Source organism: Rhinolophus ferrumequinum, chromosome 20 (assembly GCF_004115265.2).
Source record: "Rhinolophus ferrumequinum isolate MPI-CBG mRhiFer1 chromosome 20, mRhiFer1_v1.p, whole genome shotgun sequence".
Taxonomy (NCBI): Eukaryota; Metazoa; Chordata; class Mammalia; order Chiroptera; family Rhinolophidae; genus Rhinolophus; species Rhinolophus ferrumequinum.
Window position 1 is genome coordinate 25,901,012 of NC_046303.1, and position 27,158 is coordinate 25,928,169.

The 27,158-nt window shown below is 35.7% G+C and overlaps 1 protein-coding gene across 1 annotated transcript in view; it reads left to right on the forward strand.

Moving 5' to 3' along the window:
- THSD7A (thrombospondin type 1 domain containing 7A) overlaps positions 1 to 27,158 on the forward strand; it is a 626,307-nt gene that overhangs the window by 70,182 nt on the left and 528,967 nt on the right. The window contains exon 2 of the mRNA XM_033088067.1: positions 9,883 to 10,020. The gene's annotated coding sequence lies outside the window, so the exon portion shown is untranslated. The remainder of the gene's footprint in view (positions 1 to 9,882; positions 10,021 to 27,158) is intronic.

Sequence of the window (27,158 nt, forward strand, 5' to 3'; positions counted from 1 at the left end):
AAAAAATGTTGATACACTCTCCTATGTTCCTGGTGAGAAATTCAAGGAAAACATGGGACTTCGGTGATAGTTTGAATATGTAGTAGAAGGAAATAAATCAGGAAGAGCTGAGGGGTAGATATCAGATAGATTTCCAGCAGTACACTGATGAGTTTCATCCATTGAAAATATAATTAGATTATATATCGACTATCAAATTGCAGTTATATGATAAAGTCATTAGTAACCAACAATTGAGAGTCTCATAACTGGACTTGGTAAGACAACAGGAAGCAATCTGGACAAAATATCTAGTATTTTAAAGCACATTCTGTGATGTCAGACAATTCCAGTGTTGGCTTGGCCACTTACCACAACTTAATCTTTCAATCTACGTTTTTTTATTTGCAAAACAGAGATGGTAAATAGTCTTTACAAACCCTATCTGTCCTACTAGCAGTAATGGTCTATGGTTTGGATTGGCCATCAAGCTCATGGGACACAGTCTCTTTTATCCAGCACCAAACTTTTTGGCTTTAATGAAGGACAGGAAGGAAATGGCACAGCACACATAGCACCATCATAGCAGAGGCTATGTAGTCTCCATGATGAATTAACATGTACTGCTTTAGATGTCCCAGTCCGTCATACTTGAGAAAGTGTGATCCTAAGATGTCGGACAACCCAGGCTTAGAGAAGTCAGTGCTGAGGTCCCTTTGGCTGTGCAGTTAGCCACACCATCACTTCAGGAGCTCATAATTACCCCCCAAATTCTGAAAAGTTGCTTCTTATCAATCTAGATTATTCATTACTTACTGTGGACAATAAAGCAAATGGTTGGTCCAATACATAGTTCTTGGCTGGATTATCATTTGTCTTCTATCTGGTATCCTATTTTTCTATAAATTTTGTGAAATATATTGCTAGGAGAGTTGACCAAGGGTCAAATCCTCTGGCATTCCTAAAACTAGAGAAGGAAAAAAAAAAGCACAGATATAACCATTAATTTTTCCCTTCCAGTGTCTACCTCATAGGATTTTATGAGAATTGAATGAAATATTATAATTACAATGCTTAGCACAGTGAGTGGCACACACTGCTTAATAAATAGTAGTTAAAATGATCCTTTATTAATAAGGTTCAACATATAAGTTTGATATTTGCTTTTGAGGGTTTTTTTTCACCAAATTCTATTTGGGGCATGATATCAGTAACTGTAATCACAGCCTCACTACTACTACCGTGTTACCCTCCAAATAAGACCTAGCCAGACATTCCGCTCTAATGCCTCTTTTGGAGCCAAAATTAATATAAGACCCGGTCTTATTTTGCTATAGGACCTGGTATAATATAATATAATAAATGTAATATAATATAATATAATATAATATAATATAATATAATATAATACCAGGTCTTATATAATATAAAACTGGGTCTTATATTAATTTTTGCTCCAAAAGACGCATTAGAGCTGATGGTCCAGCTAGGTCTTATTTTCGGGGAAACACGGTACTACTACTGTTACTACTACTACTACTGAACACACACTTTTATGTTTTTCTTAGTATCACTTTTGGAAGCAATTTTTACATTGCTTTTTTTTTTTACATTGCTTTTTTAATCAGGAACTAAAGATACTTAATTTTTCTTTTTTAAATATTTTTGTCAGTAAATGAACACTTAGAAATATATTTACGTAGCTATTATGGAGAAGTAATTTGGTTATTATACCAAAACTTTACAGCATGTTTTTTTTTAGTTAAAGTTTATTGGGATGACAATGGTTAGTAAAGTTACTAGGTTTCAGGTGTACAATTCTGTATTACATCATCTATGTATCACATTGTGTGTTCACCACCCAGAGTCAGTTGTCCTTCCATCACCATATATTTGATCTCTTTTACCCTCATCTACCACCCCTCTCTTCCCTTAGCCTCTGGTAACTGCTAAACTGTTGTTAGTGTCTATGAGGTTTTTTTCTTTCTTTGTTTGTCTTGTTCCTTTACATCATTGGTTTTAATTCTTAATCTTCACTCAGGCAAAGTTGCTATCTTCAACTTTCCGTATCGTCAACTAATTACTGGAATAATTGTCAAATTCTAGTAAAGTTTACAAATGGAAATTGATGTTCCATAGGATTCATTTCTATGCACACTTATCCTTTAGTGTTATAGCTCTAGAAGCAAAGCAGACGGGGAGGTTACAGCATTTTGCATTATTGGCCTTCAGAGGACCATAGAAGTAGAGCGAGGAAGGAAAGCAAAGAAAGTTGCTCTGTCTGCTTTTATCAGAGCTGCTTTCCTCCCATGATTTTCTGAAATCTATAAAATAGAGAAATATCATCCTTTTGAGAATCTGCAGGTCCTCTGACTCCTAGGCTCTCTTATTTTTCAGATTTTAAAGCCTTTTGGAGAAAGTTGTTAGGAAAAATTTATTTTTAATTATGGCATAGTTTCTTGTCTCCTGTTTCTTCCATTTCTCTTTGTTGGTCTTGTTTCCAATTTAGTCGGATAATATTACAACTTACTTCAATCAACCAACTCAATTGAAAAACTCATATGAGAAAGGTATAAATAAAGTTTTTAAAAAGTGCAAAACAACAATAACCAACCAAAATCAACCAAAATTGGACCAATTCTTATTTTATATTCTATTAATTTCTAGGTGTGTTTTCCCTTAGAAAGGATGCTTCTTCCCCTCTGAGGAGAAACTCTTCTCTACGGTACCTTTTTTTTTGGTAAATAATCTATGAATTTCTAAAGGAGAGTAGAATGAACGTTTTTAATGTACAGGCAAAGACTGCCTTTAAAATGAAGTGTGCCAGGAGATCACTAGGGGGAATTATTTGTCTTCAATGATTCTATATTTAAATGATGTGACTGTTTATTTCCCAACAAGAGTTAGGACTTTGGGGCTCTCAGTAACAGATAATGCATTATTTTCCCAGTGAACTCATGAGTTCATCAGGACCCAATCATATCCTAGCACTTGCAAGCTTAATAGTAACATATGCTGAAGCCCTACCATTTCAGACTGATGAAAAGTGGGGAAAGTAATAATCCAGCTTGTTGGGGTCAGGGATATGGCCAGGGATATCCAGCTACAGAGCTGGATCTTGCGGTAAATAATTATCTGCATATCATCAGAATGGCTTAGAGAGAACAGTCATGGATATGGTGATTGTGGATAAATGATAGAGCCCTGTGCTTCACTTGGGTTCAGCACCATGAGAAGTCTAGCTGGTGCAATTTGAAATTTGGTGGCATCCTGGTCCAGTGATCTGCCCACCATGAAAGAATTCTGGTCAGTGATTGGGATTGGGATGAGAGTGTACAGGGAGTGCTGTTCGGCATCTGAAGGTGATAGCCAGAGTTAGGGCAAGACAGGACATCAGAAACCAACAGGGAAGGTGTGATTCAGGGAGAGATGTTCCTTCCCTGTTTGAGACCTGGTACTGAAATGTGAGATGGAGTGGGAATCACAGGTTTCTACGTATTAGCTAATTCTTGCTGAGAAATTGATGTAGACTGTGACTACGAGTGTACAGAGCTCGACATCATATACTGTGTGTATGGTTGAGAGACCAGTTATAATTCCTAAAGAAAAGTAGGGAGAGGAGACTGGAGGCAAGCCCACTCAGCATTTCCTTAGGGACCCTTGGGACATAGTAGCAAAATGAGTAATTTTAGGACCAGATCAGCTAAAATATATAAGCACATATTTCCTGACTCTTCCAATAGCTTGATTTAATGAACTTATTTCAGAATTTGAAATATAGCCAATAATTGTGGTAACATATTGTTGCCCAGTGTTTATTTCCCAAGCAACAAAAACTTTGGTGCATGATATGAGCCCTGAAGTAGTTTTTTTAAATACTTGGCACTAATTTTTTAAACTCTTCTCTCATTTCTCTTCTATACAAAGAAAGAATCGTAAGGTTCTCACTGCGACACTATAGGGTTGCTTGGTCTGACATGTCTGAATGCTAAAAGGATGATATTATGCATGTTCTTCTGACCTTGAGAAGATAGAACATGCGATCTAATTGAGATTACAAGTTTATGACCTTGTAACTTGCTCCTCAAAATAGTAGAGACACCATTTTTTAAAAATAAAAGTGTAGACAGATTAGATTTTAGACTCAATGGTAAGGATTTATAGTGTATTACACTATATTTTCTCAACATGAGTTAGTTCAGTCATTTAACAGAAAGTATCTCCAGTTTCAGGTTATTCCTCCATTCAACCATTTTTTTTTTTCTATATTAGAACACTTTTGTAGTGCATGTGAAATACTGTTTAAAAGTATATATATATGTCTCACTTCCCAAACTCTGGTGTCACAATCACCTACAATACCTTGGTTCGACCTGAGACCTACTTGACTACCTCACTGAAAGTTCAGGAATCATCTAGTTGTGGATCCATTGCTCACCCTGGCACTTCTTCACACTATCATTGAAGAAGTTTATTCAATATTCGGCAAACATTTTTTGATTGTCCACTGTGTGCTGGAGAATTTGTAGGCACCCGTGATCCATGGTGAACAAGACACATCTCTGTTGTCAAGAAGCGTATCACACACATAAGCTAGAGATCTAAATCACATCACGATGTGAAACATATTGCATTAGATAAATACAAAGTGCAATAAGGGCAAAAAAAAAAAAAAAGCCACTTCCCTTGGGGGAGAAGAGGAGAGTGCACCATTTCACAGAATACGGTGCACGTGAGCTTGGTTGAATGGGTTTCCAGGGAAGTAGACATACCATAGAAAGAGAAAAATAAATGTCCTCATATGTTCAGAGAGAATGCGAATTTCTTGCATTCTGGGTAGGCTGGAGCCTACCCTGTATAAGACAAAATCTAGAGGCTTCATTGAGAAGGGCTAAGTGAATTACAATAAGGAAACTCCTAGTTTATAGGTGATGAGAAACATTAAAAGATTGAAAAGTAGAGATGGAGGTTTGTAGCTGTTTAAGTATTGAAATGAAAGTAGTCTCTTTAAAGGAAGGTTGTGCCTTAATATCTTCACTGCAGCGAAACAGCAAAATAACTGATTATTGTGAATGAATATACAGTATAAAATAATCAGCTTTGATTTTTAAAAAATTGCGTTGATTAGATTACTGCTGTCCAGGACACACAAAGATTCCAATTCCAATTGTCTTTTTATAGGCAATGTTCCAAATGACACAAATTCTGTGTTTTTTATGTAAAGAAAAAAAGCAGTTCCTAACATTGTAAACATCTGAAATAAAATGTTTTTTTTTTTTTAATTCTCCTCTTTTTTACTGGTACCTTTTGCTTGTGTGTATGTAGAATTTGTAAATGCAACTCAGCTGTGTCACCCATAAGAGCTGTCACACACCACACCAAAGTGGCCTATCTTCATATTTGTCCTTCATCAGCTGAGAGAGTTCTTATTCAACCCTCAGGGATGGAGGGGAAATGAAAAAAGCCTAAGGACAGGCCAAGGAGATTCACTGACTATTTATAGAATAACCTTATGTTAGAGAGAATCAGCTTTTCAAAGAGAGGGAACTAAAGCTTTCTGTGTGTGTTCAGTAGAAACAGCAGCATTGTGAAATGGAAAGAAACAACTCCTAAATCAAAGGAACACTTTGTAATTTCTAAAAGAATGCGAGGAATAGATGTAATATTACAATGAGCGAAAGTGAAATGATTCTGAGTGTCACCTATTCTTTTATTGTTCTCTTGAGATGTTGTAGCTTAAGAATATTTTTTTAGGCGAGTTCTGCTACGTCCCCAAGACCTGCCAAAAATAGCAAAATATTACAAAGTTAGTATCCCTTTTACACCTTGAATATTAGCTGTATACTCCTGTTGAATTTTTTTTGTGAGTATAAAAATTGATAAATGTTATCACAGAGTGGCTTTAAAGAGATTATTACATTTAAATCATGTTTTTTAAAAAATGTTTTAAATTCCACTCTTGTGAATGAATCATAAATCCTGCCCAATTTAAACATTAGAAATGTGAAAAATACCTTGTTCCTTTTTTTGTTTGGAACCAATTTCATGGAGCTGCAGTTTTTGCAACACTTTTATTATATAACTGGGCCCAGAAGATCCCATCCCCCGTCTGTTCACTATAATGTTTTCTTTCCTTTTATTCCAGAAGATGCCAAGACAGCCTCCTGGTGGGTTACCTTGGCAACCTCATGTGTCATGTTTTAGAATGTCCCAGGGCTGCAGTTTTATTTCCATTAGCATGTACTTCAGTCAGCTAACTGTAAATTTAGAAGGCCTGTTGAAGAATAAACCATTATTTTTCCTTGCAGAATGAAAAACAGATAATTAGGATTACTGTTCAGTAAAACTCACTTATATTTAACACTGCATATAGGAAAACTTGGATTACTGCTACCTAAAGGCATGGTATTTTTCACATGATACTTCATAAACTGATGCTGTAATGCCACATAATATAATACCCAGTGTGACTGCGTGATCTCGTCTTTGAAAAGCACGTCCCTTTACAATCTTGAGTGAAAACCATACAAGGCTTTTATCACGGAGCTTTTGACATGCCAATCCGAGTAAGACTGCAGTGACTCAAGATAATTACATCAAGCTACAAATTTCAAACAGCCTCCAATGAAACAAATATTGAAAATATATCATTTTAGTATTTCTCACCCAAACAGTTATATCTCTTTAGCTACATCTTTTAAACATTATTGACATAATTCCTCTTTTTATAAGCTTAATATAATTTCCACATTGTGGAAAATAGCTTACAATTTGTATTAATTTCATAGACAGACTTTTGCAGTTTTTTTAAAAAGCAAGAGATATAGATGGCCTGAAATTTCAGTCAAGTTGCATATGGAGTTAACAGTTGAAATGAAAAGTAATTCTCTTTGAACCTCCAGTATTTATGAGGTATCAGAGTGAGAGCGATGCATCAGTGTTTTCAGTTCGGGAAGAAAACTAGGCAGGCATGCTCCACAGTCTGCAGATAATTTTTGCTTCTTGGCATAGAGTTTAGGCTTTCTATGATCACTGACAACATTCTAGGAGGATATTCTGCTATGGAATAGTGACATTTTTCTGTTTGACCCAGACTCAATGTTACCTTGAAATTAATAACCTTTTCTTTCTAAGAAAGGGTCTCTGAAGAGCTTTTCCTGAGAAATTTTGAGTACGACCGTAAATTGAGCTATATTTCCCCTTTTCATTCCTTAGAGGCACAGGCTGTACATCCTTCAATGTGTGCAGGGTAATTCAGTTGCCACTTTCTTTTACAGTATTTCCTTCTAGGCTCGAATATCCTTAATGTCATATTTTAGCGTAGAATTTGATGAAAGTGATGGAAATAGATGATCATTGTTCACGAATTTTCTATTTTCCAAAGTTCTCCCCATCCTACTAAGGGTATTAGGAGACTCTCCCAAAATGGTACACTCATTAAAGATGTCTGTGTCTGAATATAATGTGTTGTGTGTGTGTGTGTTTGTGTGTGCACGCACATGTGTATGTGAATATCCTTAAAGCAGTATGGTTCCTTTAGACATGATTTTATAATGGATAATTCAACAGGGGCCTGGAGTAAGACATGATTTTTCTTTTTTAACTCCAAAGAGGATAAAACTACCTTGATATCTTACTTTTTGGTTTAAAAATCCTTTGAAGTAGATAATAAGGGGACAGAAGGACTGGTGCGTAGGTGAATTTTGGCAGCATCATTCAACTTGTTTATGGTAGGTAAACTATCGAAATCCCAATTTGCCTAATCCAAGTCTTGTTCTTAAAACACTATAAAGTCTTCTTTAAACTTTAGTTCTTCATGACACCAATGATTTCTTCTTCTTCTTTTTTTTTTTAGGTTAGTAATTTTAATGCTTGCATAGCAAAGGCAAATTTGATATAACCATAGTAAGATTTCTCCGATAACCACAGTAAGGTTAGCTAGTGCTGAATGACTGGCAGACTAGAGTATCTCTGGTTCTGAGCAGCCATAACTGAGAGCATTGAGCAGATCTTCTTGTCAGATATGATTGTTCATTTAAAATAGTTTTAGAGGAACTTAGATGCAGATGGATGAATTAATTAAACTCACTTTTCCCAGTACAGGGCATATTGTCAGTCACCATTGTTCCATACAAAGCTCCTCTCTTGTTTTCATTCCTTTTTTATTTTTTACAACTTTATTGTGGTATAATTCACCTAACACAAACTGTACATATTTAAAGTGTATGGTTTGATGAGTTTGACTTATGAATACTTCCCTATGAAACCATCAAGATAATGAACATATCCATCAGCCCAAGTTTCCTTGTGCCTCTTGATAAGGTCTCCTTCCCTATCTACACTCTCCCAACCACAGATTTGTATTCTATCACTGTAGATTAGTTTGCAATTTCTAGGATTTTCTATAAACTGAATCATACAGTATACATTAAGTATTGTCTGTCTTCTTTCATGCAGCATAATTATTTTGCAATTCATCCATGTTGTAGCGTGTATCAATAGCTCCTTTTATTGTTGAGTAGTAGTCCACTGTGTAGAATTTGTTCCAATGCATCTGTTAATGGACATTTAGGTCATTTCCAGTTTTGTCTGTTATAAACAAAGTTGTTATGAGCAATCATGTATGTCTTTGTGTGGACATATTTCATTTCTCTCTTATAAATACCTAGGTGTAGAATGCATGGGTCATATAGTAGGTGAATATTTACTTTTTAAAGCAAGTGTCAAACTGTTTTACAAAATAGATCTGCCGTTTTACAATCTCATTAGTTTTGTGCAAGAGTCTTACATCCTCACCAATACTTGTCCCTTGTCAGTCTTTTAATTGCCACTCTTCTAATACATGTTTGGTAATTTCCATTGTGGTTTTCATTGCATTTCCCTAATGACTAATGATGTTGAGTGTCTTTTCATGTGCTGACTTGCCATATCATTGAGTTTTAACAGTTCTTTATATATTCTAGATACAAATGCTTTATTAGATATACATTTTTCAAATATTTTCTCCCATCTGGTGTATGCCTTTACACTGATGGTACAATGTCTTAAAAAGCAAAATTTCCTAATTTAATGAAGTCCAATTTATCTTTTTTTTTCTTTTGTGGATTATGCTTTTGGTGTTATACTTAAGAAATCTTTGATTAAGTATGGTCACAGAGGTTTTCTACTGTTTTATTCTAGATATTTTATAGTTTTAGATTTTACATTTAGTTTTGTGATCTATTTTGAATTAATTTTTATATTTGGTACTTAGGTATTATTTAAATGTCTAACAACTATGCTGTATACCTGAAACTAATATAAAATAATATTGAATGTCAACTGTAATTGAAATAAATAAACAAACAAATAAATAAATAATTCAATGAAAGAGCTACTTAAAAAATCTCATAGATTCAAATTAATAAAGTGAAAATTTCTATATTCTTAAGATTATCTTGGGTACACTTAATGAGGTAGTTTTCAGGTCCATCAACAGGAGAGACTTTCCATGTATCGTCTTTTAATCTTGAAAGTATGGGTTGTTGTGAGACAACTGATGTTCCACAGTTACCCAAAGCCACAGAGTAAATTGGCTGTAGTCTGAAGCTTGAATTCAGGTTGATCAATTTCTGGGTCTTCAAGTCTGAACAAGGCATAGAGAGTTTTTTTATTAAGTGTGTTGAGACTAATGTGTGTTTTGGAGAGTCTGTAAACAACTGCCATGTGTCAGCCAGGTCAATGAAGTAGAGAAAAGCATACCAATTATATAAGTCAATTTGGAAGAGAGGAAAGTAGACTCAAGCACAAGTGTGAGTCCTTGCTCTTGTTTACCGACTGTCGTTGGGGAGGAATTAACAGTTTCAGAGCTTCAGTTTGCTCTTTTCTAAAATGGAAGACTGATTTCTCCCCCACTTTTTTCAGGTACCCATGAGCAATAAATGAGATAATAGATATGAAAGTTCTCTGAAATTTAAAAAGTGCAAGACACACAAAGAATTTATGGATGGTAAAGTGATGTCACTGCGTGAGCGTGAGCGTTTTTGTGGGATGTCCATGGAGGTGAGTCAAAACCAGAGCTCTAAACAGAGTCCAGTGAATGCGGATAATTCTGTAATCTTTATTGAATGCCTTTATTTTAGCTATTTAGTAACTTTGTTTCACATGGACAACACTTTTCATTGCTACAGATCTCTTAGAAATTACATGAATACATTTAACATAACTATTTTAGTGCTATTTCTCCTCCATGATCAGGAAACTGGCAGTAGACCTTTTATCAGAAAATACATTATATGTATGTTAATTTAATATATCCCATCTTTTCATTAAATAGGTTTTGTAGCTGAAGTTAAGTCTGAAAACTTGTCAAAGACAGTGTGTCGTATTTTTTTCTCATTTTTAACAGTTTTAGCCTATAAATTTTTGATGCATTTTCCTATATACTATAATCCTCTTATAGTGTATCCATCCATTTTCCCTTACACAGGGCAATTAATTTTATTCCCACCCCCTGGAGTCTGTTTTTTAGTTTCCCTATTATTTAGGGGAAGGAAATAGAACATAAATGCCAGTAAGGAAATTGCCATGCAATCCATTTGCTTTCAGTTTTGAAAAATATAGATAAAGTATATATGATAGCCCCAGGAAAACCCTAGGTGATTCCTTGTCACTCACTCAGAACATACTAGGAATAACTTATAATGTAAAGAAGTAGATTTTTCCAATTTACTTGTAGAATTAAGGACTTGAATGGTTTAGATCAGTCATTCTTCAGGGAAAGAGGAGATGATTAGTCTCCAAAAGAACCTTTGGTAGTATCTGGTAGCATTGTAACAACTTTTGGGTTGCTACTACTAGTATCTAGTCAGTAGAGTGCAAAGATGCCAATAATCCTACAATGCACAGGAGAGTCCACACACCAAGAATTATCCTGCTCAAAATGTCAGTAGTGCTGAGATTGAGAAACTCTGGCTAAGATTCAATGGATGATAAAATTTCGTTATTACTTGAAAATATTTTATTTATTGAGGGTTGTGGATGGAAAAGGAGAAATTTAATAGAGGCAAATTGAAATAAGTGTAAAAGAAAGCTATACTTTCAGCATCCATTAGTTTCACCTCTGACATTTTCAAAAGTTAGAGAAACAACCCACGTAGACTTCTAATAAATCAGATCGGAAAGCGGTTCTATCAAGGGTGTTGGGAGATCACATCGATGGTTGCTTTGGCCTTTGTGTCTCACTAAGGACTGCTAGGAAGAAAAAGAAATGGAGGGGGAAAATAGAATAAGAACAAAATTCAAAAAGATAAGAGAATAAGATAAGAATACAGTGGTATCTTTTGTTATTGTTCTACGTAGTTTATTTTGGGGTGTGGGTGAGGGAGAGAGGGTCGAGGCAAAAAGCTGTTGGGGAGGATGTGAAAAGTTTGACTCAGGGTCAATTTTAAGTGGGAAAGTATGTGCTGGTCTCTTAACTCAGCCTTAGAAGGTATAATGGACCCTGATCCCGTGACAGGCTAGGGCTCTCGGGCATCGAGTTCGGGTGAGGAGCATTGACCAGAGGCCCTTGTGGGACCCCTGCAAGGGGACGTGAATCTTGGGGCTCTAACGAGCTTGGCCAGGAAAGGTGCTGGAGCCTGCTGAGGCCAGGGGTGCGGTATGTCCTCCATCCGGGGAAGGAATGAAGAAGCCTCGCGGAGAGATGGAGGTATGCAGGCTCATTGGGGCTGGAACAGGTGGCTGCGGCAGCGCAGCATCGGACCCAGAGTTTGTTGGGTGGGCGAAGTGCAGGGGTCTAGAGCCAGAGCTAGGAGGCTCAACCAGAGGTTCTCTCGGAGGAAGCTGCAGGTCTGAGCGCCAAGCCTGCTTGTCTCCAGGAACCAGCAAGTTTCTGCCTCCCTCTCCATCTCAGGCTGAGTGTCATGCAGGGAGTCACGCGGGGTCTCTAGTCCCGCTCCCCACATAAGAACGCAGGATATGGTGAGGCCAAGAAGGAACACCCACGGAGCCATAGGTAGGGGAGTCATACCACTATGGTCTCGCTGTTGGCTCGGTTGGAGACACAGGAAGCAGGAGCCACACTACCCGCAACCTGCCGTCCACTTCTCTCTGCCAACCAACCTCAACTGGCTAGCTGCAATCCGCCCTTGCTAGCTCAGCCACCATCTTCTTGCTAGCCCCCATTTTCTGCTAGCGTAGCCACAGCAGTTATATTAGTGGCCAATGGCTCACTGGTTACAGCTGACGGCCAACTAGCCACAGCTGCTGGCCATCCAATCACAGTCGATGGCCATTTACTACCTGAGCCAGCACCTTTCCACGTGAGGCCGAGAGCCTGGAAACTGCACTCCTGGCTCTGTCCCCACAGTGAGTATCTCTGTCTCACACGTCCTTTCCTGGAGGGTTCTGCGGGGAGCGCCAGGGTGCGCCTGGGGTACAGGGCGAGTCCCACTGGTGCCAGCGCCGGAGGGTGCAGGACGGGAGAGGGCACCCGCACCCGCACCTCGCAGGACCTCAGCTCTCTGCCCGTTTCTGAGGCAAGAATCCACAGTCAGCATTGTTGCTTGCAAGTTTTATTGCTTAGTTAGACATCATCCTGAGAACTGGAAGTTCCAAAATAGTTCCCTCTCCATTTATTTTTTAGGGGTGGGTGTGTGGAGTGGGCTGTGGGGAAAATGGGGAGATTTGATCCCATAGAAACAGTAAATATTTTAAATTAGCGGGTCCATGGTATAATTTCATCCTTCCAAGCTGTCATCTTTTATCATGTTGAATAAATACGAACTGAAGTTAGACTTAGTGAAAAGTCGAAGTCCATTGAGAGTAAAACGTAGGTGCCCATGAGACAAGCAGACTTAGTTAATGGAATCATTCAATTCAGCTGAAACAGGGCTGGTTAACAAAAATGGTAGGATAAGTCTTTTCAAAAATTTAAAAATAAGTTTTCATTATCTCTTTCTTGCCTAACATCTAGAGATAACGTTGATTTTAATATGGAAAGATAGTTAAGTTTGCTAATTGTGTTAAAACCCTGGCCCTGTGCATATCTTACTGGGAAAAAAAACCACTTTCAAACAGTTCTGTGAATGTAACTTATTTGTAAGGAGATCATTTTTTTTGGGGGGGGGGCGACGGGGGTGGTTGCGAAGGGAGAGAAGGAAACTTTTCTGTAATAAAAAACAAATTTAATGCCAAACTTGTAAATGAAGCTACTTTGATACACCTTCAGTTTTATGTAAGCTAAAGTAAAAGGCATCTGAAGATTTTTGTTGGAGCTTTGCTCACTAATCGTGTGGTCTAAAACAAGTCACTTAACACTTAGATCAATTCCGTCAAGCTTAAACGACAGTCAGTGGTTTGATTAGTGGGAATATACTATTAATATATAGCTATTTTTCACACTGTATCTGCTTTCCCACCCCAATGGCTTGAGGTAGACCAGGTGGAGGTGGGGTGAGGTATTTTTTAGGTGATTCTGATCATGTTTTACTCTTTCCTCCTTATGAGGAAATCCTTGAATCCTTCTAGAGGCTGGGTAAGTTATCTAACTTTATACACTGCTGACTGTTTGATTTTTCTGCCAACATTTTTTCTTCAGTCATATTTGTTTCTTCTGAAGCACAAATGTAGTAAAACATAGTTTTAAACAGGATGGGATGGTGAATACGTTACCTTGAGTTGTATTTGAAATGTTGTTTAGTTGAAATATTTTTGTGTCTAAACATGAGTATGGTATGTCACACATGTTAAATTCACTGTGTGTGTGTGTCTGTGTGTGTGTGTGTGTGTGTGTCTGTGTGCAGGCCCAGACTTTTAAGAATGAATACTTTTAAAGTCTTATTGGGCTACAGAAAAATAACTTTCTAAGCCTTTAATTTCTAATTTGGTTTGCCTGTGACTCAGTCGACCTGGCTAAGTTACTCCACTTAAATTGGCCTCATTCTGAGCCCCTTCTCAGCATTATGACGTGCCCTGTTTTCCCTGATTTCACTGGAATTTACCGGGAATCTTTGGTATCTGTGATGAATTTTTATTATTTTGTTGAGTACTTCAGATAACTTATAACCATGGCCTACTATTGATAAAATATCTTACATTTTATTTATATGGATTGCTATAGTGTGTGTGTGTGTGTGTGTATATATATATATATACACACATATATATATATATGTAAATATATGTGAAAGTGAGAAAAATATTAAATTTTCTCTGATTAGATTATGAATATTCCTGTCCTTGAGATTTTGAAAGATTGGAGATTTGCTACCCCTTTTTCTGGTTGATATTAATAGTTTGAGTCAAAACTTCTCAGCCCTTGAGGAGGTGATATTTGGGATTGCTTAGGTTGGATGGATAGTCTGTGCAGATTTGATTCTATAAACCTATTCATCAGCTAGTTCCAAGGTTACAGTTGGGACAATTCTCTTTAACCTCTTTCTACTATATCATAACAGGGTGTTAAAATTGCAGAATTTCAGTACGGAATGCAGGAACTGTGCGAGTTGTGTTGGGCACATCCCCAGTTACCTCTACACCACCTGCATGGAACTTGGAAGGGGGATAGTAAAAATCTAGTTTTCATTTCTGAGCTTATCCATTACCATGAGGACATATTAGGGTAGCTAGAGCTTTGATGATGATGGTGAAATCTGGAGAAAGCTTGTTTGGGCCAAATCCCTTTTCCATGGAGGAATGGAAGGTTCATGATGCTTTATGAAGGGGGGTTGTTTTCCCCTCGGCTGAAATCAAGTTGGAGAAGCTTCAAAATGTGTCCATTCATAAGGTCTGATCATATTTCTTGGTGTTTTGGACATTACTAATTGTGCCTGGAAAGATGAGACACTGAGATGCCCCTGCCTGAGCACAGAGAGCTAGAAAGCTGCGTTGGGAGGAAACTTCAGTGACATCTGTGCTAGGCAAGGATGTGTATGTTTTACTAATTCTTGGGAAGGAGTTGACCTAAAGCCACTTTGAAAGTTTCTCTACCCAAGGGGACCAAAGGTTGACCTGTGGAAACTTAGGGAAGTGAGTGGAAGCCACTAGCAGAGAGAGGACTGTTCCATGTCAGAGGAAGTCCAGCATTCACAGTGGATGAACTGTTGAGAAATTGGCAAATGTGCTCCTTCTCCCTTCAATCAGGAGTTGTCCTGTCACCCAGAGGACCCTGACTCCATATGACAATGGCACCTGCCTCCTTCCCCCTGCCACCATCTGACCTGTGTTGAGTCACAAAATCTAGTAAAGGGGCAGTGGGGAGGAGAAAAAGGCCCTAACCCCATGACCACTACAGGTTTCTTAGCCTGATACGGGCTCAACGTGGGAGATGTTTTACCTCTCTGGGAATTTAGAGGTTTTGATTTTTGCATGAAGTGGACATTGTAATTAGTGACATGAAATTCTTCTTTTGCCTAAAGGGAATTAGCTGTGGATGCTGCCTGAGGTTTTATCGAGGGGCAAGGAAAGCACTAGCCCCTAGAAGAAGGTTGAAAGACAGTGGGAGAAAGTTCTTTGTGCATACTAAGGACTCAAACTTCTCTAATGAAGTGGTTATTCTGTAATAATTCCTTTGGCTTTGGCTCTGTTGGAGGATATTGGCCATTGTGCTTAATCTGTCCAAAACTTTGGCTTCTATATCAGGACATGAGCATAATATCAGTACCTACCTCAAATCTTTTTTGTGAAAATTAGCTATTATTAACATAGTGCCTGACACATGTAAGCAAATATTACATATTAATGTCACTGATTTTACACAAATGTCATAGCTCCTAGTTGAATATTGGGCTCAATTAGGTACAAATTTGTCTTCTGTTAAGTTGGATTATCAGAATGACTTTGGTAAGGCAATAGAAACCAAGAGGTTTCTGAGCTTGGGCTAGAAAAAAATGGTGACCAAAAGCATAAACTTGTTTGATTAGTTGATTCTGGCTGTGGCTTCTAGATGTGAGGAAGGACACTGCAACTTCCCTAACCAGTCTTTTCTGACTCCTTCTGTAGTAAACACAGTAAAACAGCTTCTTAAAGATACAACTAAGTATGTCGTTATGGAAATTGGGGCACAAATCAGGGACTCTAGTGGCTATTTTTATAAAATAGTTTTAGAAAAAAAAGATTCTGCTAATGAAGTTCAAATGGAGTTCAGTTGTTGAAGGCAAAGTTAATACTTCTAGCTCAGATTATATAGAAGTTCAAATCGAAATGCCAGTGAATTATTTTCAAATAACCCAATATCAAAGTCACACATGACTGTGTAATATGTAAACATTTGAAATCTCAGGACCACTACTTTGACTTTAAACAGCAGGAAGGTTCATGCTCAAATGGTGACCATCTATGAAGTTATATAGTTTTTGCTTTCCTTAGCTTTAACTTTAGTCTGGTGAGGAAAATAAATCAATATATTATGATATGAAACATAGATACTAAATCTCAGAAGAGTGATATGTGTTTAGGAAGGCACTAAAAATGTGTAGATGGTCTCCAATAGCCTCATAAACAAATACTTGGTTCCAGCATTTCTATTAACTTTTAGTGAAACTAAGTAAGCACATATCTGCATACCAGGGAAAAAACCCTCAGTTAATAAAACACCCAAAGGAGAAGACATTCAGCTCACTGAAAAATGCCTCACTACGACTTGCTTAACCACACAAATTGAGGTATAATAAAAAAAATAAAATGTTGAATATTCATGGTGCATTTTTTCTGTTCTCTCAAAGAAAACAACTTACCTAGTACTTTTATCTTTTTGTCTCTAGTCTTTTGCCTTCCAAATATGGTTGGTTTTAAGAACACTTATTCCTCTATAAATATTTAATCACTAGGATCTGACAAAATAACTGTGCAACTCCTTGCTCATTTTCCCTCCAGAGCTTCTTAGCTCTTAAATTGCAGAGATAAAAAAATTCCAAGGGTGGGAGGCAAAGGATCAGTACAAATCCATCAGAACTTGGGAGAATCTTTTTATATTTTCAACTAAGTTTTTATATTGGGATATACAGTATCATTATCTTTTCATAATATAAACTATGTGTTTGCAAGAAAATAAGCCAAGTCTTGAGGAGTAGCAAATAATATACTTTTAGTGAAAATACTGTCATAAATATATACAGTTCTATAATTTTAACAACATGGTTTTTTCCTCTACCCATCTTGTCTTCTGGAAGCAAATATTCTAAACAAGCTTGAAATACAATTCTGAGTTGAAAGTATACCATAAGGATATAGCCCTACTTCCTCGTTTTATGGCTGAATCTTAAGGGAAGGTATTAGATCAACTTAATAGGGCCAGGACTGGAAGCTAAAACCTAAAGTATACATCTTTATTCTCCACGATAAAAAGCAGCCCAGGAAAGTTAACCTGTGACAGTGTCTTGTTTTCGTTTTATTTAAAAGGTTGATTTTGGTAAATTTTACATAAGTGGGTTGGTAGAATAGCTTAACTTGATATAATGTCAGTCTTATTTAATGAGGGAATAGGAAATTATATCATAAAATCATTTATGTAAGTTATCTTCTTAGTTTATTTAGAGCTATAAACTCTAGTTCAAAAATGTGAGAGAGAACATTTAAAAGTTATCTGGAAAATAAAAAAGCCATAGGATCTATTAATAGTCGTTAGCATGGTAGTATATGCCAGTAATCTTTAGTATATGGCAGTCTATTTTAAAACTCTCAATTTTTTTCAACATTTCCTGGATTCTAACTTTTGCTGAATAGTGAAAAAAATAATTTTTAAGGAATTTGAGCCAGCATTTTAATTTTTAATATTTTTCATTGTATAACTTTTAATTTTAAGGCTTGACATATTAAGTATTGAATTATGTACCGGTGTATGTGCTTTACTTGAATGTTCCAATTCTGGTAAACTCAAGTAGTTCTGATTTATATGGTGTTTTGTCAAATTTATTAACTACTTGGTATACCATTTTTCATAAACATAGCTTTATAGGAGTTTATTCGAGTAAATATTAAAAATTTAGCTTATTCTTTGTAATCTCTGCAATACTATATGTGCATAGAAATTTACTTGTTCAACCTGTCAGAATTTTTATAGATGGAAAAGGGATTGTTTATTTAATAAATGGTAATGTCAAAATTGGCAATCCATTCAAAAGAAATTGAACAGATTGTAGATTAATGAAAATATATATAATAAGAAAATATTTTATAAGTCAGGCAGAGAAAGACAAATACTATATGATTTCCCTTATATGTGGACTCTTGAGAGCAAAATTAATGAACAAACAAAACAGAAACAGACTCAGAGAACAAAACAGATACAGAGAACAAACTGATGGCTGCCAGACAGGTGGGGAGTTGGGATCTGGTTGGAAAGGTGAAGGATTAAGAAGTACAAATTGGTAGTTACAAAATAGTCATGGGGATGTAAGCTAAAACATAGAGAATATAGCCAATATGGTAATAACTATGTATGTTGCCAGGTAGGTACTAGATTTATGGGGAGATCACTTTGTAAATTATAATACCTTGTTTCCCTGACAATAAGACCTAGCTGGGCAATCAGCTCCAATACGTCTTTTGGAGCAAAAATTAATATAAGACCCGGTATTATATTGTATTATATTATATTATATTATATTATATTATATTATATTATATTATATTATATTATAATGTTATATGAGACCTGGTCTTGTATTATAGTAAAATAAGACTGGGTCCTATATTAATTTTTGTTCCAAAAGATGCATTAGAGCTGATTGTCTGGTTAGATCTTAATTTGGGGGAAATATGGTATATAAATATCTAACCACTATGTTGTACGCCTGAAAATAATGTAAACTAATACTGAATGTCAACTGTAATTGAAAAATATTAAAATAAATTCAAAAAAGAAAATTTTTAAGCTCTAGGCTATATTTAAACTAATTACTAAAGAGGATATTAAACTTGTTAATATACAAAATTAGCCTTATGATTTATAAGACAAATGATTGTTAATACTTATGTTATCAATACATTTGATATAAAACAGTGAATAAAGTGAGCATTTGATTTTCCTTAGAAACCTTTTAGAATTTCTATAAGACTTAGAAATTTCACAAGCCTCCTTCTACTCGTCAAACTCATAATTAAATTTTCTTCAGTCACCATGAGTTAAAGTAAAACACCTTTTGCACTGGGTAAAAATGATGCCCTTAATTTAACCAACCAGTGACAGACTTGATGTGAAACTAGGCAAGTAACAATGAAAGCTGCTCTGAGACACAAATATAAAACACATTCAGTACACAGGAGTTTTCATCTGTTTAATGTATAGTGATGTTGAAACCATTAGGAGTGCTTGAAGGAAGATTTGGGCCATTAAGTAAAGGGTAGGTGATTGTTCGTTCATGTCAGTTCCTGAAATTGGTTATAAAATGCATCAGGAAGTCAAGTTCTCCCATTCGTTTTGTCCTCAGGTATTGTTGATACTGTGCGTTAGACCAGCAGACTGAAATCGTGGGACTTAAGCACTTAGTTAGGTGATTCAAACCAGATACATTAAGTATGGGAGTCCGGGACATCTGTGAATATTTTAAGCATTGTGGCTCATTTGTCATAATATATTTAAGGCATGTTAGAAATTGGGTTATCTTCTAGTAACAGTTCAAGGATCCAGAGTTACATTTTGTTCTTTTAAAATTGCATTATCTCTAACTTGTAATCACGATTGTTGGTTCATCATAAAACAAAGACAGTGTTCTACTAGCATAAATCAGTTGTTATCAATATGCTACTGCCTTTAGTCACACACACGAGAAAATTTATATTGTCACATGTTAGCTGGCTGTTACACTCTTGATTAAAAAAACAACAACAAGCAAGCAAACAAATAAAAAAAAACTAGCCCACTAGTGGTGAGAGACATGGACGGTGGAGCAAGACAGACTGCATGCAAACCTTGGCTTCACCATTTCCTAAACACGTGATTTTGGACATAGTAGTAGACTCCTCCATGATGTAGTACCCTCCATGATGCTCAGTTTCTTTATTTGTAAAGTGACATAATATTTATACATTCTTCACAGCATTGCTTTCAGGATTGAATAATTTAACACATATAAAGCACTTAGAATATTGCCTAGCAGACAAGGAATTACCAGCAGATATTAACTAACAGCTAGTTCCCCTCTTCTGCCCGGCTTTGGTGCTTTTCAAATGATTATCTTGTGTTAAATACTCACCTCTTACCTTCTCCTATTAGTTTTTTCCATAAACCCTATAGATATGAATCTAACTTCTGTAAGATGAAATTGTGTATGTGTTTATGTGGATGTATAAACACATATAGAAGTGTGTGCATTTGAGAGACAGATAAGTAATATTTTGATGGAAGATACAAGGTTCCTCTTTCCCATAAAGAGTTATCTTTTGTTAGAGGCAATTGTGTGGCTTGTTCTACATACGTTTACAAGTATTAATCAGGGATAGGCATAGGACATGCACACGTACCATTGTGTACATTACATCACTTGTTCCCAAACTTCTTTGAAGATTTATTTTAATGGCGACAAAGCTGTGAACCAGAACATAATAGTCAAAGAAATAATTCCCTCCTCGCCAAAGGATACTCAAAATTCAGTGTGGTGGTTAGGTTTATTGAGTGAAGATTGGGTGAGAGTCCTGCCTTTGCTACTTAATAACTGTGGAATCTTACCTAAGTTACTTAACTAGGTCTCCTTTGAAATGGTTTTAAAATTATGTATTTCTCATAGTTCATATAAAAAAGCATTTATAGAATTCCTCTGATGTTTCTCATAGTTCAAATGATGATTAAAACGGAAGCTGGCAAAGAGTAAACTGAAAAATGTGATGGTGGTGGTTGTTCTACACTTAACTCTTAAAATTGTCTGAAATGTTTGGCTTCGTTTACCAACGGAGCTAAGAAAAAAATCCACAATTATTTCCCTATAAATGAAGAATTCTCCAAGAACATATCTAGTAATGGACTGGTACAGCATCTTTATATAAGAACAAGAATGTTTATTCAATGAAAGTAGCATTTGCAAAACAACTACCTTTATTTTAATTTGGAAACATCAAAAATTATTTTCTTAATGTCAGGGTACAAAATCAGACTGTATTTCACACCTGAAATAGTTCTGGTAACTTAAGCAAAAACCCGCAATGTAAAATGCTCTGTCCATTCTATAAATGTCTATTATTTACTTTTCAATTTTCCTACAGAATCATCTTATTTATAATCAGCTCAGAATACATGAGACACTGCCTGAGTCTTCAGTTTTGCTTTGGATTTGGGAATTCAGCCTTTGAATTATTACTTCCAGATATATACCTAACCACATCTTGTCCTGCCAAGATCTAAACAATAAGAGCAGTCATTTCTTATTATAAGATAAAGCAATCTGTGGGTTCGCCACTAGCAGTTTTAACAAATGTTGAGACTTTGGAGGATCCATTAATGTGGAAAAATAAAAGGTCATGGTGATTTTAAAGACATGTAACCTTAAAGATAATCTCAGCAAATGAACCCCCACATCAAACCCCAAACCCCAGTTTTGCTTTTTTTTTTTAAATAAAAGGCTGGCAAAATGAAATAGTTTTACTTTCCAAATATGCAAGTCCACATTTTATTAGGTTTGTTTCCCCAGAAAATTAGATAGTAGACTCAAGTAAAATGAAAAAGAAATGTCTGTGAGCTAAAAATTAATGATTTTGAATGAGCAGTTATTAAGGCTTTTAGTCACTCAACATTTATGGACTATCCAGTTTGTGTGTTGAGCTCTGAATAGTGCAACAACATCTATGGAACGTGTTGAATAATCACAAGTCTTCTTTTAGATATAAATTAAGTTGCCCAAGGACCTTTTCAAACAAGGTAGAGGATATTGTAAAATCAAGCATTTATGAGGGCATTACTGTTTGAAAATGAAATTTGTTTACAGACCCTACTTATAGCTGTGACACATATTACTAATGATCACGGAACCTCTTTAAGTTACACCATAAATGTTAAAGGCTTTTAAAAATATGCTCGCCTAGGAATACAAAATCCTTTAGGAACATTTTGTAAGGCATCATCTTACTAAAGAGGATGTTTGTAACAACTGCAAATACCTAGGAGCTATAAAGACAGTTCAATTATTTTACACACATTTTAAACCACATTCTGCCAAGGAAGTATAAAGCACTTAGGCAGGAGAGGACTATTTTTTCACTTTTTTTTCAAAGGTGTGAAGTGGTAGGAAAGGGGGGAAATCAATAAGAAAAACTGATGATAGATATGCCCAAAGTAGCCTTTTTTCTTCTTTTTTACATTAGCGGTGGACTGTGGAAGGACAGGGAGTAGAAACAAGAAAGGAATAAGCTCCTGGCAGATGGGTATTTGCAACCTGGGAATTGTACAGACTAGAAAACAAGGAGGTACATGTTTCTATCATTCAGAATAGAGCGGCAAAACATAAAATTCAAACTCTGAGATTTAAAGATAGAGATTAGAATGGTGTATAAGGTATTTATCCCAAAGAAAAATATTCTCTATAAAATTAAATAATTGAAGAGTTAAAGTTCAAAAAGATCCTACGTTCCAAATGATGGGAGACACAGAAATAAGTTAACTAATTCAAGGGCAGACAAACATTAATTATACTTCTTGAATAGATTCTTATACGTTGCTTATATGGAAAACACTTATTTTGTTATAGCATGATTTTAAGGACTAATAAAGAAGAAATGTAATGAAAACTCTCAGTTTACCATATATTTTCCCTTTCTTTGTATCCCTTTTTTCCCAGTAAACTACCACCCATCAGATCTTTGCCCCATTGGTCTTAGAAACTGCCAGTGTAATGTGTGTGTTTTTTGTTTTTTGTTGTTTGTTTGTTTCCTAAGCCATTAATTCTGTTTGGATCATTCTCTACTGTCTTTTCTGGCTATTTATTTTGTTTTTAAATTAAAGTTTATTGGGGTGACAATTGTTAGTAAATTTACATTGATTTCAAGTGTACAATTCTGTAATTACAGCATCTGTATATCACATTGTGTGTTCACCACCCAGAGTCAGTTCTCCTTCCATCACCATATATTTGATCCCCTTTACACTCATCCACCACCTCCCCCACCTCCCCCACCCTTACCCTCTGGTAGTCACTAAACTATTGTCTGTTTCTATGAGTTTTTGTTTCTTCATTTTTTTGTCCTGTTCGTTGGTTGTTTTCAGTTTTATACACCACTTATCAGTGAATAATATGGTTCTGTACTTTTTCTGTCTGACTTATTTTGCTTAGCATCATAATCTCAAGATCTGTCCATGTTGTCACAAATGGCACTATTTCATCTTTTCTTATGGCAGAATAGTGTTCCATTATGTATATATATATACCACATCTTTATCCAAATGTACTTACTACATTTTACGAATTATGACATCTTGCTTATTAAATGCTTGAGCAAATGAGTCTCCTTTTTTCTTTCCCTCCCCTTTTTCAGTTATATTGTGATATACTTGACAAGCAAAAGAGTAAGGTATTTAAAGTGTACATCATGGTGTTTTCATATATACGTATATTGTGAGTGGATTCCACCCATCTAGTTAACACATCCATTACCTCACATATTTATCTTTTTTTTTGGATTGTGAGGACATTTAACTTCTCTCTTAGCAAATTTTAATTACCCAATAGTGTTATTACTATAGTTAGTCACCATGTTGTGCATTAGATCCTCAGATTTCATTCATCTTACGGCTGACAGTTTGTATCCTTTTCCTAATATCTCTTTATTTCCCCCACCTCCAGCTCTTTGCAACCGCTGTTCTACTCTAGTTCTTATTAAATTCTAACTTATTATTTTGATTCCACATATAAGAGATACCATACAGTATTTGTCTTTCTGTGTCTGGTTAATTTTCTTTAGCATAATGCCTTTGAGGTCCATCCATGTTGTCACAAATTGCAGATTTCCTTTATTCTCCTGGCTGAATAATATTCCTGTGTGTGTGTGTGTGTGTGTATGTGTGTGCGTATCACATTTTCTTGATCTATTCATCTGTCGATGACACTTAGGTTGTTTCCATTATTTTCTGGCTATTTTACACATCTCTAAAGGGACAAATCCAGTTCCCACTCTTCAGTAACGTGCTTTAAATTCTTTTCTGCAGCTCTTACCCCTTTTACTAATTAAATTGTGAATAATTAATAATATAAAGTTAAAAAATTAAGTAATTATTGTCAACTGAATACTATTTTGTAATTGCAACTATTTTGTAACTCCAAACAGCATGCAACTCCCTCAGGAATGGATGCCATAGTCTACTTCTATGTTGATTTCAGTGACACTAATAGCGACAGACACTGCATTGGAAATAGAGATGAGGGTCAATCAGTGGGAAAATTTCATTATGCTAAAATACTATATTGTAGTTATAGAGATACTAACTAGCTATGTTAGTAATTAAACAATGATATTCTACTGGCATGTTGTAGGATACTGAGTTCTCAAATCCTTCAGAGATGTGTCCCAATTGTTTTTCAGAGCGTATAACTATTTTTTTAAATATTTCAGATACGGTTTGGGGTATCAGCTAGAATGCTGAATCCATTGTCTGGTCGCTTATGTGGGCTTCAGCTAGCCACACTCAGAGTTGAAGTGGTTTGAGCAGAGACTAAAAAGGTCACAGACTTAAAGGTGGGGCAGGATCAGTGCAAGATGCTTGGTATGTTCTCTGTCATGCTTCCTAGAAATTTGTGAGCAGAACAAGTGTTCAGAAGAATGGGGGAGATTGTGGCAATTTTATTATCAAAACATAATTGTATCAGAAAAAATTCCCACTATAAATATATCTTTTAGAGATAAGAATCAACATGTTATAGTAGGTGGTAGAGGGTGGTGGTGGATGCTGGTAGGACATCATCTTAAAAATAGAAATACAAATTATGGAGACATTTATTTATAATAGCTTATAGCATGTTCTTGCTATGATTTTCCCGAAGAGAATGATAGGACAGTTTGACTTTATCCTTTCACTTTATATTTGAGTCCTGCTGCACAGTCGATACGAGAATCCCTTTTAAAACATCTGCTGTCCAACCATTTTCTCAAAGATGTTTACTAATGTTTTGATATTCAAAGTGTTCTTTCCTGAAGTTTAACTTGATAGATTGTTCTTTTCTTCAGTTTTTAATTTAACTCTGGTGTATGACCATTTGTGACTTTACACCTAATTATATTTTCCAACGTGACTTTCGGTAATTTGCTATATTTTCTGTTTTACTTTGTAATTGATTTAAATTTTATTTCATGGCATGGTCAATGCCTCAGTTGACAATCAGTGAGGGACTGGACAGTAAAAAGAGGTTAAGCAATGATGTGAGTAACTAATATTAAATGTGGAGTGGCAATGGGTTTTATAAGGTTATCACTTCATTTATGAGTATTTTTGGGAGACAGTGCTGCCCATCCATCCATTCTTTAAAAAAACTCTACATTAAACCTTTATTCAGTGCGACCGAGGGGTTTAGTAGTCATCTCATTGATTCTTGGTCCCCATAATAAATCCTGGTCTCTAGGATATACCTCACTTTGGAAGCCCAATTTAACATCTTATAGCAGAAGCAACTCATAGCATAGTTTTTTTCTTCAAATATTCAGAGATTTATCAAGAATCCTTCTGCTTTCTCCTTTTTATGCCAAAATATAACTCAAGGAATGACATTCTCAAATCCCTCAATATCATCTTTCCTGTTTACATCTGCGTATCATCTAACTGACGAGTCTTTAAGTATGTGGCAAGTAAATAAAACTATCAGACCAACAACAGAAATACTGAAACAACAGAAGACACATATTTGTGATATATGTATATATCGGATGCAAATAATATATGCTTGACAATTTTAAATATCTTACGTATGAAAGGAATGGATCATGGGATTTAAAAAAATAATAAGCAGAAGGATAGGAGAGAGCTAGTTAACAACCCAAGAAAGTGCTTTCCTATGAAATAGACATATTTAGTTTATGTGTGTATAAGGAACTTTTTAGACTTCTACACTGTTTTCCTTAGATTGCTAAATATGAAAGCATGACCTACTTGTCTCCAACTTGTGCCACCTAGTGTGTATTTGCTCTATTTTATGCGCTGCTATTTTCTCCGAGGTACTCTTCTACAGAGAGCACTGCCAAAATTGGCTCATTAAAAACAGACAGTTCTGTGAATTTTAATCAAAGATTCATAGTTTGTATTCATCTGGTTCACAACTTTGTGAATTGCCAATTTTTGTTGAATTATTTACATAAAAATGAATACATTTTAAATGTTCTTTAATTGGCAGTATCTAATAATATCTCCCATGTGCTACTGCCTTGTGGACTTGAAGAGAATGGTTCTGAAAAATTCAGTTGGCATTTTGGGGAGGCTGGCCTAGATAATCCTATTTTTGGAAAATTACAGATTTATGCCAGAACATACTTTTAAAATCTCTTCTTAAGATTACAGCGCTTTGCTCCCTTATTTTTAATTTAGTCCATGGGCTCTATCTATTTTTGTTTTGAATTGTTTGCCTTCTAACAACTAATGACCTGGAAAAATTTAGGCAAACTCCAGCCAACAGAAGGAAAACTCTGTGACTGTGGTGTGACATAGCAGCTAAGAGCATAACTGTAAAGCCAAACTGAGGGGATTTGAATCCTTTCTTGTCATTTTTTTAGCTGGGTTCCATTAGGTAGGTTTCTTAAACTGTGACTTAGTTTTCTTATCTATAAAAAACAATAGCACATACCTCATAGGGTAGAGATGAGGATTAAATGAGTTTATATATATATATATGTATATGTAAAGGGCTTCTCAGTTCCTGGGGAATGGAAAGCACACAGTAAATGCATGTGTTTTACTATTTGTAATATACAAATGGCTAAAAAAAACAATGCCAAATCCTAAGCTTTGTTTAGCAATAGCAGGAATCATACCATTTTTAATATTTTTTCACATAAAGAATAAGTAAAAGTTAATTAAGTGAACTTCCCTGATTATCCTTCGCACCAAACTTAGCATACAGGCTTGAGAAACTTAAAGGAAAAAAAAAAGAATAAACCCAAGACAGTAGAATTTAAACTGACAGGATGTTGTATTTTAAGAGGTATTGACCACAGTTCAAAATGTTCTTTACTGTTGAAGATGTTTAATCGTATATCTTAGGGAAAAAACAATAGTCCTCAATAACGACACACCC